This window comes from Panthera pardus, unplaced genomic scaffold, assembly GCF_024362965.1.
Source record: "Panthera pardus isolate Hobbes unplaced genomic scaffold, ASM2436296v1 HiC_scaffold_11, whole genome shotgun sequence".
NCBI lineage: Eukaryota > Metazoa > Chordata > Mammalia > Carnivora > Felidae > Panthera > Panthera pardus.
The window spans coordinates 79,888,653-79,906,040 of NW_026526666.1; the positions used below are offsets into that span (position 1 = coordinate 79,888,653).

General features: G+C 40.3%; 1 protein-coding gene across 1 annotated transcript in view; it reads left to right on the forward strand.

Moving 5' to 3' along the window:
* The first annotated feature begins 17,155 nt into the window (after positions 1-17,155).
* Positions 17,156-17,388, forward strand: part of ZMYM6 (zinc finger MYM-type containing 6) — a 42,355-nt gene continuing 42,122 nt past the window's right edge. Inside the window, exon 1 of the mRNA XM_019429859.2 lies at positions 17,156-17,324. The gene's annotated coding sequence lies outside the window, so the exon portion shown is untranslated. The remainder of the gene's footprint in view (positions 17,325-17,388) is intronic.

The window sequence follows — 17,388 nt, forward strand, 5'->3', positions numbered from 1 at the left end:
CAATTTCTTCATCCTTGGGTGCCTGTGTCATCTGCACGTGGATTGGAAAGACAGGGTTGGAAAAGTTCAAGGTACAGAGTAAATTACCAGTAAAAGGAATTACCTGCAGCAATAGAGGGGGTTCAGGCTTTTTGCATTTGCAGGTGGTCTTAGTATATTAAGATGATCCCAAATGAGTGTGTAAAAATCATGGTTTATTTTATTTTTAAAAATTTAAATCCAAGTTTGTTAACATATAGTGTAGTAATGGTTTCAGGAGTAGAATTTAGAGATTCATTACTTACATATAACACCCAGTGCTCATCCCAACAAGTGCCCTCCTTAGTGTCCATCACCCATTTAGCCCATCCCCGCACTCAAGTACCCTTCACCTCTCCTCAGTTTGTTCTCTATATTTCAGAGTCTCTTATGGTTTGCTTCTCCGTTTTTATATTATTTTCCCTTCCCTTTCTCTATGTTCATCTGTTTTGTTTCTTAAGTTCCACATGAGTGAAATCATATATTTGTCGTTCTCTGACTTATTTTACTTAGCATAAGACATTCTAATTCCATCCACGTTGTTGCAAATGGCAAGATTCCATTCTTTTTGATTGCCGAGTAATATTCCATTGTATATATATTCATGGTATATTTTATTTGAAAGCTTTTTAAATGTTTATTTTTGAGAGAGAGAGAGAGAAAGAGTGCGAGTGGGGGAGCGGGAGGGGCAGAGAGAAAGGGAGACACAAAATCCGAAGCAGGCTCCAGGCTCTGAGATGTCAGCACAGAGCCTGATGCAGGGCTCAAACTCAAGGACCTTGAGATTATGACCTGATCTGAAGTTGGATTCTTAATCAATTGAGCCACCTAGGCGCCCCATTCATGGTATATTTTAAATGCTACTTAACAAATTAACATTTTCAACACCTAAAAGAGTATAGTATCGAATAATTGTGCTATTCCTAAAATCATAATAGGATTATAAAAGATATATAGAGTTGAATGATGAATTTATTGCAATCTTGTCTTTGACCATGCTTCCTGAGATATTATCAAAAGTCTATGTCCAGGTCAAAAGGTCCTCCTGACCCCTGCTGCTATGATCCCTAAATGTCCTCTGCAGTTAACCTTAAATTCAGACCCTTTGGTGATTCTGAATACTACATTGGTAACTGAAGTTAGTCTCTCCAAGTTATTCTTATGTTCCTAATATAATATCTAGTAATTATGTGTATCATTTTATTATTTGTTCTCTGTTCCCTTTCCTTGCCTTCTTTTGGCTAATCTGAACGTTTTCTAGTATTCCATTTTAACTATTTAATTTTTTTTTAACGTTTATTCATTTTTGAGACAGAGAGAGACAGAGCATGAACGGGGGAGGGTCAGAGAGAGGGAGACACAGAATCTGAAACAGGCTCCAGACTCTGAGCTGTCAGCACAGAGCCTGACGCGGGGCTTGAACTCACAGACCGCGAGATCATGACCTGAGCTGAAGTCGGCCGCTTAACCGACTGAGCCACCCAGGCGCCCCCCATTTTAACTATTTATGACCATATATCTTTGTATAATTTTTTTTAGTGGTTGCTCTAGTGACTGCAATAATCATAATTAACTTTTTATAGTCCACTTAGAATTAGTATTTTACCACTTCAAGTAAAATGTAGAAATGTTATCCCTAAATAAATCTGTTTATCCTCTCTCTACCCTTTTGTTATAGTCATTTTATGCATTAGAATTCTAAACCCCATCAGCCAGTGTTAATAATTTTTGCTGTCAACCAGAAAATATTTTATTTATTTATTTATTTTTGAGACAGAGAGTGAGAGCAGGGGAGGGGCATGAGAGGGAGGGGGAGACAGAGAATCAATCCCAAGCAGTCTCTGCACTGACAGCACAGAGCCTGATGCGGGGCTTGAACTCATGACCTGTGAGGTCATGACCTGAGCCAAAACCAAGAGTAGGACTCTTAACTGACTGAACCACCCAGGCACCCCAACCAACAAATATTTTTAAAAGAACTCCAGAGGAGAATAGTCTATTATGTTTACTCATATATTTACCACTTCTGTTCTTTGACTCTTTTTTTTTTTTTAATTTTTTTTTTTTTAACATTTATTTATTTTTGAGACAGAGAGAGACAGAGCATGAACAGGGGAGGGGCAGAGAGAGAGGGAGACACAGAATCTGAAACAGGCTCCAGGCTCTGAGCTGTCAGCACAGAGCCCGACGCAGGGCTCGAACTCACGGACAGTGAGATCAGGACCTGAGCCGAAGTCAGACGCCCAACCGACTGAGCCACCCAGGCACCCCGTTCTGTTCTTTGATTCTTGATGTTCCCATTTCCTTCAGGTATCATTCCCCTGTTTGAAGAACTTCCTTTAGCAATTCTTTTAGAGCAGGACTGTTGCCAAGAAATTATTTTTGTTTTTCTTCTCTAATAATGTCTTTATTTTACCTCCACTCCTGAAGGATATTTTCACTGGATACAGAAGTGTGTTTTTTGATAGGGTGGGAGAAAAAAAATCCCAGTGAGGTGGTGACCATCAAATGACCATCACTGACCTAATCATAGTACCTGAGAGGTGGAGGACTCTGATTCCAGTCTAAGTCATATAATACTAATTTTGACACCTTCCCTCCCTGGTCCATCCATTTGTGATGTCCAACTCTTGGACAAATTATGTAAGCCAGTAGATTCTCTTTGTACTTAACCTACTTTGATTTGGTTTTCTATCTCTTGCAGCCAAAAGTCCTATCTAGTAAATGTACTCATGAGCAATTGCTGTCAACAAATGTGTTTTATTTTCTAAGTTAACATAAGTTTATCTAAGCAAGATAAAGCAATTGGTCTATAAGATGTGTAGACTATTGTTTCTCATAAATGAATGACTCGTGCAAGTAAAAAATATCAATGAGAGATAAGCCCTAGGTTTTGTCTAACAGCTTCAGGAGAACTGGAGCACTGAGTGCACATCCCTGCTTCTGATAATAGGATTGAGAAAAGAAAACACTATAAGAAAGATTGAATCCTGGTCCCAGGTGAGGATTTCCATTGAGTGTGTAAATTGCTTGTTCACGAGGCAGTTATCTAATTTCTGAGACATTGATTTGTATTGTATACTTTCCCTCCCTTGCATCTTTGTCAGAGAGATTTTGGTAGGGGCCAACGCAGAAGCTGTTGGAAGTCAAGAGCTGTCTTATGTTTTATAAAAATTCAACCCGACTGAAAAGATTATGAAAGTATCCAGGGAGTATGTGTATGTATGAGTGTGTGTGTGTGTGTGTGTGTGTGTGTGTGTAGGAGACAGGGAAGTGTCTTAGAGAAAACCAAGGAAGAAAAGGTTTCAGAAGGCTAGGAAGAGGGTGAAGGTCTATAGTGTGATTTGAGGAACGTGTACCATGTTCTTTAACAGCGCTGTGGGGAGACAACTGGACCCTGAACATAAGGAGTTTTATCCTTGCTGAAGATGCGCATGCCAAAGCCACTTGTCCTGTGGAGAACATGCAGATTGGGGCAGTGGCTGTCTCCAATAACCAATCTGGACTATTGAGCCAATCGTTGCAGAGTTTCCTTGATGCTTCAAGGGGGGTGGGGGGGTGGGGGGGTGGGGGGGATGGGGGGGTGGGGGGGGTGGGGGGGGTGGGCCCACCCTAGGAACTATGCAGACCTCTGGTGGCCTCCTTGAGAATGCCAATAATGACTGAGATTAAATTTTCTGCCAGTGTTGCAGTGTGAGGCTTCAGATTTGGAAGAAAATAAAATATTATTTTCTCCATACCTGAATATGCCCTAAAAATCATCGCTGTTACTTCTGGATGAAGCATCAGAACCCAACTTAATTCCTTGACTTACCTCTTTTGAATAAATAGCTGAAGAGAGAGGCCCAACAGCAGTCAAGCCATAGTCCTAAAATTCCCCAGGATCTCATCGATAATCAGTGGCAATCAAACCCTTAGGAAAACACCTGGATATTAAGAGTATTCTGGGGTGCCTAGGTGGCTCAGTCGGTTGACCTTGGCTCAGGTCATGATCTCACAGCTCATAAGTTTGAGCCCTGCTTTGGGCTCTGTGCTGACAGCTCAGAGCCTGGAGCCTGCTTCCAATTCTGTGTCTCCTCTCTGCCCCTCCCCCACTGGTGCTCTGTCTCTCTGTCTTTCTGTCTTTCTCTCAAAAATAAATGTTTTTTTAAAAAAAGTATTCTGCTTTGGGTCCAAGAATAGGAGTTCAGAAAGAATGAGAATTAATCCCACAACTTTATTCTTTGAATTCTATACCATCCAAAAGGCTTCTTATATATCCTCCCCCCCAACCATAGCCTGTATCACTTTTATAATGGAAAAAAAGCTCCATAAATTTCAAAGAATGATGCAAAATCGTAGTATGAGATTTAACTAGATAGTTAGTACACAGCTAATTGCCAATAACAAGAATAAGAATGAGTCAATTCTGTTTGTCTCCTTAATCAGCCCTTTTCCCTCTTCATCAAGGTTCTTTATGCTGAAGAAAAAATTTAAAAAGCACCCAAATTAAGTGTAACATCCTGTCTCAGGACAACTATTTGAAATATATATACTTTTTTTCCCCTGGTTATCAAACACACGAAATGAAACTTTCTTTGTAGGTCTTTCTCTGCATCTCTGCCTGACATGCACTTTCTCTGTTTCTGAAACTATACGGTCTTTGTCTCTTTTCAGCCCATCTCCTAGTACTTAACACAATACTGGGTAGGGAGTCACTTGATACATGTTTGTTTGATGAATGGATGGGTGAATGTATCCTTTCTGCTTCAGAATATCTTTGTTTCTATTTCTCACTGTTACATCCTAGGGGATGGTGGCATTATTCTAAGAGATGGGGAATACAAGAGGGGGAGGGGAGCTGTTGAAAGGGTGGGGCATTGGGGCAAATAATGGGTTCAGTTTTAGGTATGTTGAGTCTGAAACACCATGAAATACCCAAAGATAAATATTTAATAGGCAGTTGAATAAACAGTTCAGAAGAAATATCTCGGGAAGAGTTGTAGTTTTGCAAGTTACCATACAGAGTTGATGATTATAGCCACAGAAGTGGGTGGTGAGAGTACGTACACTCATTGTGGGTAGAGTGAGGTGAAAAAGCCAAAGACAGAAACCTTAAGGAACACTGATAATTAACAAATTAGTGTAGCTATAGGAACACAAGAAAGGAACTAAGAAGAAATGGCTAAGGCCATATGAGGAAAACTCGGAGAATATGGTATCACAAAGCCATGTGAAGAGAGGATTTAAGAGAGGATGAGGTCAATAGCAGCAATGCCATTGAGTGCTGAAATAAGGACTGATAAATAGCCATAGGATTTAGCAACAAAGTCATTAGTGAATTTGCCACGAGTGGTTTCTGTGGAAGGCAGAAGCCAGATAGCAGTGGATTGAGGAGTGGCTGTGATAGGAAGAAGTGAAAACGAGTGTAGTCAGCTCTTCTAAGAGGTATGTGGCTGTGACAAAGATAAGGTAGTAGCCGGAGAGACACTCTCTCCTTTGTAATTGGAGGAAAGAAAGAATGGTAGGTTTAATTGCAGAAAACTTTTCATTTTGTGCCAGGAACAGAGGAAGTTCTTATTTGACTGTACAGTATTTTCTCTATGAGGATAAGAGGTTATGTCTCCTGCTGTGAGTGAAGTTTTGGGTCAGAGATTTGAAGAGAAAGGAGAAACTGAATAGTCTTTGTGAAGAATGGAAGAGAAAACTGACAAAAGAGCCATGGGAGGATTTCTAGACATACCATCAGCCCAGTTGAGGCTGAGAACCCTGAGAATTTATATTTGTGCCAGTTTGGTAGACTCTATGACTTTTATCAACAATAATAAGCAGCGCAGGTGTGGGCATGGAGAAGTTGATTTAGGGTTTTTCCAGGTAGAAACGAGATAAGGTCCATAGAAGAGAATGGAGGATATCGGCAAGTGACTAGTAGAAAACATAAAAGGAAGAGAAGACAGCAAAAGGTGAATAAATAGAATGAAAGTAGACTGATGGAGGAACCAGAGGTCTTTATAAAATAGAAGGGCAGCTTTAGAGGGAGAAATTGAGTGAGAAAAAATAGGGTGTGGTCAGAAAGTGGGATATCTTAATATATTATTTCCGAGGAGGAGCAATTTTAGGCAAAGGATTCAAGATGTGTCATTGGAGTGGGGAGGCGCAGGTAGAAAGGGGAAAAGTTTGCTGAAATTGAGAAGCTAAATAAACTGAGAGACAAAGGTATTAGAAGTGTCCACGGGAGGGGCGCCTGGGTGGCTCAGTCGGTTAAGCGTCCGACTTCGGCTCAGGTCATGATCTCACGGTTCGTGGGTTCGAGCCCCGCGTCGGGCTCTGTGCTGACAGCTCAGAGCCTGGAGCCTGTTTCAGATTCTGTGTCTCCTTCTCTCTGTGACCCTCCCCCGTTCATGCTCTGTCTCTCTCTGTCTCAAAAATAAATAAACATTAAAAAAAAAAAAAAAAAAAAAAGAAGTGTCCACGGGAAAGGTGAAATCGTGGCAGAAGAGGAAAATGGAGCCGGCAGCTAAATTCTTCAATGAATGTTAAAGAGTGACTAGGAGATAAGTAGATGCCAGTAATAAGGAGGGGTACTCAAAGCCTGATGAAATGAGCTTTAAAGGAACATGAATTTTTACGTAAGAGTAGCAAAAGGGGGCATAGGGGATATAGACCCAACTTTAAATCCTAAGGCAGATGGGGGGTGCCCGGCTGGTTCAGTCAGTGGAGCATGAGACTCTTGATCTCGGGGTTCTGAGTTTAAACCCCATATTCAATGTAAAGATTACTTTAAAACCTTAAAAAAAATCCAAAGGCAGATGGTATAGGAGACTGAGCATCCTCCAATTTAGAGAGCTGCAAGTGAAGTAGTTATCATTAGAAATAAACACAGCCTGGAGACCACAGAGGAGCACATTGAAATGAAAGGGGGGGGGGGGCGGGGGAAGGAATTGGATCCACACATATTTTCAGATGCAAATGCTAACTCTATCACTTACAACCTTGGCACAAGCTGGGGAAGCTGTTTAACTAATTTTTGAGACCTCTAATTTGTTTGTAATCACCATTTCCCTGGCAATATGATCTTTTGATACCTATAATAAAGTGAGGAGACCATCTCTCTCCACTTTTGTGTTGCACTGTAATGTGTGTGTGAGGGGGTGCTGAAGTAGGGTTAATATTGGTCAGAAATTTTTGTAAAAACTGATGTTTCAAGTTTTGAGTTTTGTTCTTTTTTGTGTCTTCTTGAGACCTCATTCTTCCCCTGTCTTTCCCTTTCCCTAGATGTGACACCATTTGAGCCGAGGCTGAATCAAATCCAAGTGACAGACACTGTATTCTGTCCAGTAACCTATCCACTGTCCCTGAGGCTTCATTACTGCACCAGGCTTGTCCCGATGGCTTATTTTTTCCTTTCACAGGAGTTCTCTCTTAGAAGTCCCTTAGAAAACAGACTTCTTGGCTGTCCTATCAATTAGGTAGGCCTGGAGAATATGTCTAGATCCTAGCCATGGGGCCATTTTGGGCTTAATCTGGTTTCCCCACATTATGAAAAATCTTTGGAATTAGAACTGATGTGAGGTCTCCATGATATTTGGTTACAAACATCTAGCCAATTTCATCGTATTCTATTATGCCTGGTAAGTAATAGATGCACAGGTTAGGTTAACTTCTCTTTCTTCTTTGGTCCAAGTATCGCTTCTGTAATAATCACCACACTGTAGGCTAATTATCTGTTTGGTTGTGTGTCTCTCTCAGAAAGTGTATGTGCCACAGTTTTCCAAATTCTTTCAACCAACCTCTTATTCAAGTCTCCCATTTGTTACTTCCCCTTCTTCCTGAGGAGTATTAGTAAAAACACATTATCTACTTTGTGCCTTATGATTCAGTATTTTTCATGTCTAGGGGGCTTTTTTGCTTGGAGAATACTCACAGCTTGTTTGTTGTTTAATGCCCAATTGCCAAAATCCTATTTCTAGTAAATAAAATGTTGAAATAGTTTTTCTTGATCATTAAACCAGAATACACATTTGATTAATTCTCTGAAACAATTTAAGCTGGAATTACAAATTTAATATGGTTGATACTTTTGAATATCTCATAGGCGTTAAATATCAGCAAACTGTGCACAAACACAAAGATGACAAAATCGACTACACTTGTATCAATTAGGTAGGCCTGGATTGAATATTCAATGCCATGGGTTGACTATTACTGTATTATTTTTGTACCACTTTTATATCTCTTAAGATTATATTTACTTTCATATTTTCTTAAGGTTTCAGTAATAGCATTTTGATTATTTTCTGGGATTTCAGAAATTTTACCAAATCAAATAGAAAAAGAAATATAATTTTAAATCAGTTGAGGTTCCAGGATCTGTGATATCAACTAATTCTTTCTTGGTTGGGACATAAGACCTAGTTTTGTTGTCCAAGGTAATTAAGACCATTTATTTAAAACCCTTTTGTAATAGTAAAAGTTTTTAAATACCATAGGATTTATAATCCTCTGTCTTCCTTATGGTTTTTAAATTTTGAAACTTAGTGTCTATTTTGGAAATTATGTAAGCTCTAAGGTTTGCATGACCAATAGCCATCTTGCTATTATATGACATTGATCTGCTTAGGAACTTATGTATTTATCAGTATCTTATTATAATTACTAGAGCCATTTTGTTGTTTTATCTCCTGAAAGATAGAATATTGATTTACCCTTCTCATTCTTAGAATATCTGTTGAACTCTATTTTTACTTGCTTTTTGTAAATGTGGTGCTGAATAATTGACAGACTCGCCTTCTATCTGGTCGTGATAATTTTACAAAATTACTAGTGTTGATGGCTCCTTCCTCCTACCTTTTGGTTCATTTTTATCTGCTTGTTCATATGTAAATCATAGATCTAGGTAAATTATATGTGGATATATTTAAGTCTTTTTACAGAAGAAAAAAATATATGTGCAGCCACACCTGTACATGCAAAGACATACACATTACTAATCATTAAACATATATTGTATTCATCCTTTATTGTATTAAAATTTTTTTGTTTACTTAAAGCTATTTTTTTGTTTACTTTTCCCATTTGAGTCTTAGTATGAATGCATAGCCTTTGTAGATTTTACTTATTCCAATTTTCTCTAATTATGACATTTTAAATTATTTAAATTAAATTATTTAAATTTAAATTTAATTATTACAACTTCACCACTGGGTACATCTCTAAGTGTTATCCTTTTAGCTCCGCCCCTGACATCCTTGAAACATCCCTCCTTTCTTGCCATAAGAGAATGTTCTGAAGTCATACTATTTTTTCCCCTGCCCCATATAATCAGCCAATTTGCAATGAATTCCAGATAATTTTGGTGGATAAAACTACTAAAGATCAAATTTAGGTGTTAGGGATATACATGAGAGTAAATGTGGAGTCAAAATATTAGAGCTGCTATGTCTTTTAGTAGTGACAAACCTGGAAAAAAAACCAAACGAGGTCGTGAAGTTGCAATGCTATTTTCCATTTTAACATGTTATGTTACTTAATCATACTTTTCTTAGACTACATGGTTCCATTGAGCACTAATGCTTTCCCATGTATTGACAGGCATCATCTTGTTCTATGAATTATTTGCCCTTCTGAGAGTCAGGGAGGCCCTTAGGAATTGGAGGGCTGTTGCTCTCAATAGAAATCCTTGGACATCTATATATGTTTTAGTTATTGCATCTGAGTCATGAACAATTAAAGCTGAAAAAACCTTTAGAGACTTTCTTGTGTAACATAGGCAGATTACAGATATACTGGACATTTGTCATTTTTGGCTGTCTAGCATCCAACTCTCCCCCTGTTTCTAAGCATCCTGATCTCCCTTTTAGGAAAATTCTCCATTGTAAGTAAAGACAATTCCCTTGTCTGCTTCCTCTCACAGTGGAATAGAAAGGGATTGATTCTTTCTGTATTTCTTTCCTGATTTGGCCTGTAGCTTAGTGACCTAAGCTATGCCAATCAGATGATCATTCTCAGAACTTTGAATCTTGTTCAAGGGATGTTGTGAGAGAGGCTTTCATATGTTCATCAAACCCCATTTTCTTATCCTCCTGGGCATACAAATATACTACATTTTTCTTGCAGTCGGGTGCAGGCATGTGACTTGATTTCTGGACAATGGAACATAGAAACAATGGCCAACATCTAGACCTGACCTATATAAACCTCCCTCATGTGATCTTTGCCCTTTCTTTCCCCAACCATTGGCTGAATGGAGAAGACTCCACAGACATAGAAGAGGATAGAGCCACAGAATGTAAAGATTATGGGTCCCTGAGACAATGCCTGGAGGACAGCTGCCCAGAAAAGCCACTAGAACAGGAGTACTCATGTTGGACTATTGTGTGAGACAGAGACAAATGTTCACATTGTAGAACCTCTGTAATTTGGGAGTTTATCTTAGCAATTAGCTTACCCAGACTAAAAGACCAATTGTTTGGCATAAAGTTTATTTTAGCAATTATCAGTGACTTGGATCAAGCTATTCTTGCTGACAGATTTTGGGATTCTGTTCTGTTCATTGTCTAAACCTTTTCTTAGATTTTCTCATCATTCTCAAGGCCACCATATTTTCCCTTTTTGGCTTAAAACAACCAGACCTGGGGTGGTTGGCTGGCTCAGTCGGTAAAGCATGTGACTCTTGATATTAGGGTTGTGAGTTCAAACCCCATGGAGCCTACTCAAAAAGAGGAAGGAGAAGGAGAAGAAGAGGAGGTGGAGTACGCTTAATTGATGAGCATGGAACTGTTGACTCACTATATTGTACACCTGAAACTAATATAACACTGTACATTAACTACATTAGAAAACCAGTCAGAACATAGATGGGCTCTGCGCTGAAGGTGCGGAGCCTGCTTGGGATTCTCTGTTTCCCTCTCTCTCTGCCCTTCCCTGACCTGTACTTTCTCTCTCAAAATAAATAAATAAACTTAAAAAAAAAATAACATAGACTCCTTCATCAGCTAAAAAATCGAGGTTTTAAATGGTAAGTGTTTTGCTCTAGGGCACAATTCATAAGTGGCATGTCTAGGATTACTAACTTGACTTTGTATCTCCTGATTCAGCATTCTTTCTGTGTACTCTTGGGAGTTTCAAGGGGGCCAAACAATTAGCATTCCTCTTCCCCACTAACTTCTAAACCAATTGAGAAATAAGACTTAGGAAATGGTAAATAAAGGTACACATCACCTTCATTACTGGGAAAAAGGCTAGGTTGGAGGATAAAGACTCCCCACATGGCAGGCCTGCCCCTGCGATACTTAAGGCAGAGAAGAGCCAAGGAAAACTAGTTTCCTGTTGACAACTTGCTTCCATGTAGAAAGAAAAGTCCAAATTGCATAGTTTGTCCTTTCAAACTCTCTATTTAGACAAGTCACTACCTCAACTGACAAAGAACGACAGAGCAAATAGAAGTCAGTACTTCACTGTTAATGACTGACCCTTTGTATAAAATGTGGGAAATAAAATATATATCTTATCTATCAAAATAGATATTTTGGCTGCTAGAGATATTTTACTTCTTTTTTTATTTTTAAAAATATTTAACGTTTTATTTATTTTTGAGAGAGAGAGAGAGAGAGAGAGAGCGCACGGGGGAGGGGCAGAGAGAGGGAGACACAGAATCTGAAGCAGGCTCCAGGCTCTGAGCTGTCAGCACAGAGCCCAACACGGGGCTCAAACCCATGAACTGTGAGATCATGACCTGAGCTGATGTCAGACACTTAATTGACTGAGCCACCCAGGCACCCCAAGACATTTTACTTCTGATAATGTATTATTGTATAAAACACTGAAACAAAGTCCTCTAATATTCTACCTATTGTAGATAAGTGTTAACAGTTCGGTCTTTTCTTATGACTATGCTAAAATTGAGATTTATAGTATCAAAGGATTAATCTGTGTGAAGCACCCTGTGTAGTGCCTGGTACAGAAGGAATTCATTTGCTTCCTTTCTTTCTTCTTTCTTAATGCCCCAGAGCTTTCTCTAGTCTGAGAATCTCTGACGGGTTGAGCTGAGCTGATGTAACCATAGAGTCCAAGATGTGCCCTGGCTTCCAGAGTGATGGCACACGTATGCCTGCCAGAACTGCCAGAGAGCAGTAGTTAGGAACCTAAGCCCATAGCGGGGACCCTTGGGGCAAGAGCTGCTCAGCCAGGCCAGGCCCATGGCCTTTCCTATTCTCTGGTCCAGGGATGTAGACCCTCACCAGAACCAGAGCTTAGGGCTGCCTCCTGGGTTAGCACACTGTCCTGTAAAGCTCTCTGTGTGGGCTGGAGGGCCTGTGCCCTCCTTCTGAGCCTCTCCCAGAGGGGAGTCAGACACAGGGCTGGGCCTCACAGGGTACTTGGCGTGCTGTTGCATTCACGTGGCACCTCCCACCTTGGCTCTGCCTGTAACTCTGTGAGATACTGACCCTGGCCTTGGAGATGTCTAAGCCTGTTTCTCTCCTCTCTGGATTTCCAGGCTTAACAGAAGAAAAGACAGTGAGGAGCTAGGGACACAGTTGGAGAGTGTGTGGTAGAGGAGGCAGCACTGACTGCAGGCTTCCTCAGCCTGACTCTGCCTCTAATTCAGCTCAGATGTTTCTTCCTTCCTCCAGGGAGTCTTTCCTGAAAGCCACCTCTCTTCCTCCTCGACCTGGTTAATCACTCCTAATTCCTTTTTTTTTTTTTTTTTTTGGAGACAGAGAGAGAGAGCATGAGAGAGTGTTCATTTGCTCACTTAACCGACTGAGCCACCACCCAGGCACCCCTAAGCATCCAACTCTGGATTTTAGTTCAGGTCACGATCTCACAGTTCATGGGATCAAGCCTGGTGTCAGGCTCTGCACTAACAGTGCGGAGCCTGCTTGGGATTCTCTCTCACCCTCTGTCTCTGCTCCTCCCCTGCTCATGCTCTTTCTCCCTCTTAAAATAAATAAACATTTTTTTAAAAGATAAAATTTAACTCATCCATTTCTATGTCTCTAGTGCTTAGCACCAGCTCTGGCTCAATAATAATTGATAGCTTTAGTCATGGTGATTGAGAAAAGGAAAGGAAGTACCCAGGAGCTGAATTATGTAAGTGGGAATGAGGACAGAAGAGGGAGAAGGAGAATGCCTTCCTAGGGCCTAGCCAGGGTTTATGATCAGAACTTTCCTGAAGGCAGGGCTGTCCACTGTGAAAGGAGTTGCTAGGGGGGAGTTAACTCCCTGTCTTGAAAGGTGTGCAAACAGAGACTGAAGATCGCCGTTGCAGTGCTGCAGCAAGGATTCAAACACTGCACAAGCTCAGACCATATAACCACTAAAGGGCCTTCCATCTCTGAACTTTGAGATCGTGGTAGGACATAGGGCTGGTCCCAGAGAGGTACAGCACTCCAAAAGCTGCCTGTCTGTCTAGGCATGGTCAAGGTTGCCTGGAGGCCACTTGGAATAATGTCACAGCCTAATGAACCCCAACTCCTATTGCTTTCTTATACATGCACACCCATATTTACAGTAATTTAAATCACATACAACTTACATAAACTCCTGCCTGTATATAGATGTTGCTATGAATGTTTATCTTCATATATTCTTTTTTTTTAACTCTTTTTTTTTTAAGTTTATTTATTTCAAGAGAGGGATCAAGAGTCAGCAGTTTAACCAATTGAGCCACCCAGGCACCCTATCTTCATATGTTCTTCACCGATAAGCATGTTAAAACCTAACTTCACCAAATAAACACTCATCGACCCATGTTTATACACATTTCCTCCACTACCCCCAGGCCCAGGTAAGCTATGGGGCTTCCTCCTCTTGGGACTGGCCAGCCAGTCCTGAGAAGGGGAGAGGTGGAGAAGGCTTGGTCTGCCTATGATGGATAGAACTGATCATAAAGAAAAGGGTTCACTCTGTGCCCCCCAAATCACATCCATTTTTCTGAGACAAAACTCTATTCTGGTTGTGTCAGATTGTTATTGGACAATGCCCTGTGTTTCTTAGAAGCACTTCTGTCTAGATGAGAGGGTCTGTGAGGCATTGTCTTACAGCAGCACTCTTGAGTTGATCTTGACTTTGAGGCCACATTTACCTGCAATATCCTATATGTGATTTTTCTTCTGTGAGGTTATTTCTTGTTTTGATGATATTTTGTTAGCTGGAGAGACTGTCCTGGGCCCTTCATATTTTGTCTAATTTCTGCTTGAAAACAAAAGTTCCTTTTTTAGCTTATCTTTTGCAAAATCTTATCACAGGTAACTAAAATAAATCAATAGGCACTTTTAATATTCTGCCTGGAAATCTCCTAACCAGATCCACAAGTTCACTAACTACATTTTCTATCTTCCATGTTCTTACAGGTGGCAGTGCTGCAAAACATTTTGCTGCTGCATTACACTGGTTACTGTTTCTCTAGCCTCCAATAACAATTTCCTCACTGCTCTTCCAGCCTCCACTAACAGACTCCTTGTTGTCTTTCCAGACTTCTGCTGGCTGCCTGGTCCCAAAGTCAATGTCATGTTTTAGATTTTAATTATAGCAGTACTCCGTTTCTAGATATCAATTCTGTAACAGTTACCTGTTGCTAAATAACAAAGCACCCCAAACTAACTGGCTTATAATAAGAAGCATTTATTCATTCATGATAAATAAATACATTATCATCATCATCATCAAAAATCTGGGCTTAGCTGGGTAATTCTTCTGCTTATTTTGCCTGGGCTCACTCATGCGGCTGTAGTCATCTATCAACCTGGAGGATCTAAAGTGGTTCCACTCACATTATGTGGCATTAGTGTCGGCTATGGGGCTACTCTCTGCACATGATTTTTCAGCATTCAGTAGTTTAACCCATCTAACCTTGACATGTGGTGAGAATGTTGCAAGAAAGTGAAAGCAGAAGCTGCAAAGATTATTGAGACCTACACTTGGGAATTCACATGATATCACTTCTTTTTTTTTTTTTTTTTAAATATTTTTTTCAACGTTTTTTTATTTATTTTTGGGACAGAGAGAGACAGAGCATGAACGGGGAGGGGCAGAGAGAGAGGGAGACACAGAATCGGAAACAGGCTCCAGGCTCCGAGCCATCAGCCCAGAGCCCGACGCGGGGCTCGAACTCACGGACCGCGAGATCGTGACCTGGCTGAAGTCGGACGCTTAACCGACTGCGCCACCCAGGCGCCCCTCACATGATATCACTTCTGTCACATTCTGTCAGTCAAAATAATTCACAAAGCCAACTACAAAACAAGGGGCAGGGCCACAGACTCCCTCTCTTGATGAAAGAAGTTGCAAAGAATTTGCCATATTTAATGCCCCACAGGTAAATGCAAAAATTCTAAAGCAAAATTAATATTTAATGACTTTATATTGAAAACAACACAGCAGGAAAAAGATACAGATGTCCAATATTACCATTTCCATAAGGCAAGAAAGTGAGATAAAAATTATATGCTTAGAATGGAGGAAATACATTTGTCATTATTTTCTATATAGTTAGAAACAGAAAAAAAAATTGAAATATGGATAAACTATTAGAATTAATAAATGAACTCAGCAAAGGTGCTGGCTTCAAAACCAACATACAAAAAACAATTGTATTTCTATACTTACACTGGAAATAAAAACAATTAAAAAATGAAATTTTACCATTTAAAATACCATAAAATATCAAAGGTCTAGAATAAATCTAAAAAAGATGTGTGATCTCTATACTTAAAAACTATAAAATATTATTAGGAGAAATTACAGAAATAAATGGGGAGATATAATATTTTCATGGGTTGGAAGAGTCAACCATATCTTAGTTTCCAGGCCTGCTGTAAGAAAGTGCTACAAACATAAATTTATTGTCTTACAGTTTGGAGACTTGAAGTCCAAAATCAAGGTATCAGCAGAGCCTTGTTCCTTCTGAAATCTGTATGGGAGAATCCTTCCTTGTCTCTTCTAGCTTCTGGTGTTTACCTTTAATCCTTGACATTCCTCAGCTTGCAGCTGCAGTACTTCAGTCTCTGCCTCAATTGTCACCTGTTGTTCTTTCCTCAAATGTCTGTCTCTATGTCTCCTCTTCTTATAAGGACACAAATTATGTTGGATTAAGGGTCCACCCTATGCCAATATGACCTCCTCTTAACTAATTATATCTGGGAGAAGATAATTTGTAATACATATTTTCAAGAAAGGACTCATTGAGAATATATACCCATGATAAAATGGCATACAATCCAATACAAAAATGGGTAAGAGTCTTGAACAGGCACTTCATAAAAGAGGATATCCAGATATCCAAAAGAGGGCTCAACCTCATTAGAAAGCTGAGAAATCCAAATTAAAACTACAATGAGGGGCTCCTGGCTGGTTCAGTTGGTGGAGACAGTGACTCTTGATCTCGGGTTTGTGAGTTTGAGCCCTATATTGGGTGTAAAGATGATTTAAAAATAAAATATAATAATAAAAATAAAATATCACAAAGAGATACCACTATACCCCCACAAAAATGGTTAAAATTAAAAAGATGTACAATAGTAGCTATTGGCAAGGATGTGGGGCAACTGTAACTCTCCATTTAAGTTTTACGTGTATGTAACAAGCAAGTTCACTGCTAGGCATAAACCTAGCAAACTTGCAACAAAAGACAGGAATGTTCACAGCAGCAACATTCCTAATAACCAAGAACTGGAAACATCTCAAATGTACATAAATAGTAGATAAATTGTAGCATGTTCATAAAATGGAATACTATACAGCAGTCACAAATCAAAAAACAATTTTGAATGGAAAATACCACTTGGCTTCGAGCAAGTTAATTAATCTATTCATTTACATCTCCCAGATAAAAATTTGTACCTCTTGCAGGTGTGGTGAGGATTAAGTGGAATGATGCCGGACAAGTGTTTAGCAAGCACTTGACTTAATAAATGTCAGCCATTATTTATTTTTATATTCTCTTAACAGGCCATCTTTCTGGAAACCGGCATTAAAGAATAGTGCAGGATTTCTAATGCCCCCAACTTCCTGCCCCAAACTCTTACTTCTACCTTCTCACGCTTGGGTCTTGGTCTCTTTAAGAAGTCAACCATAATTGAGCAAAGGGGAATCCTGGGAAGACCCACTCGGCTCAGGTCCGGGGCATGACGGGAAACGGGGGGGGGGGGGGGGGGGGGCGGAGACCAGGGCTGCGCACGCACGGTTGGCTGGGTGTTGCGTTGTGATGGATCAAGCGGAAGAATTTCAGTAAGAGGAAATCATCCTGGTCTTTGGGCGCAAGCCATTGGGTCCTAGGCGGCCTTACCCACCCCGGTACTCCCCGGGAGCCGGGAGGTGGCCAGAAGGTGAGCGCGGCGGGTGGCGGCGGCCAGGGCTGCGCGGGGCGGGGCGGCGGGCGCGCCACGTGAT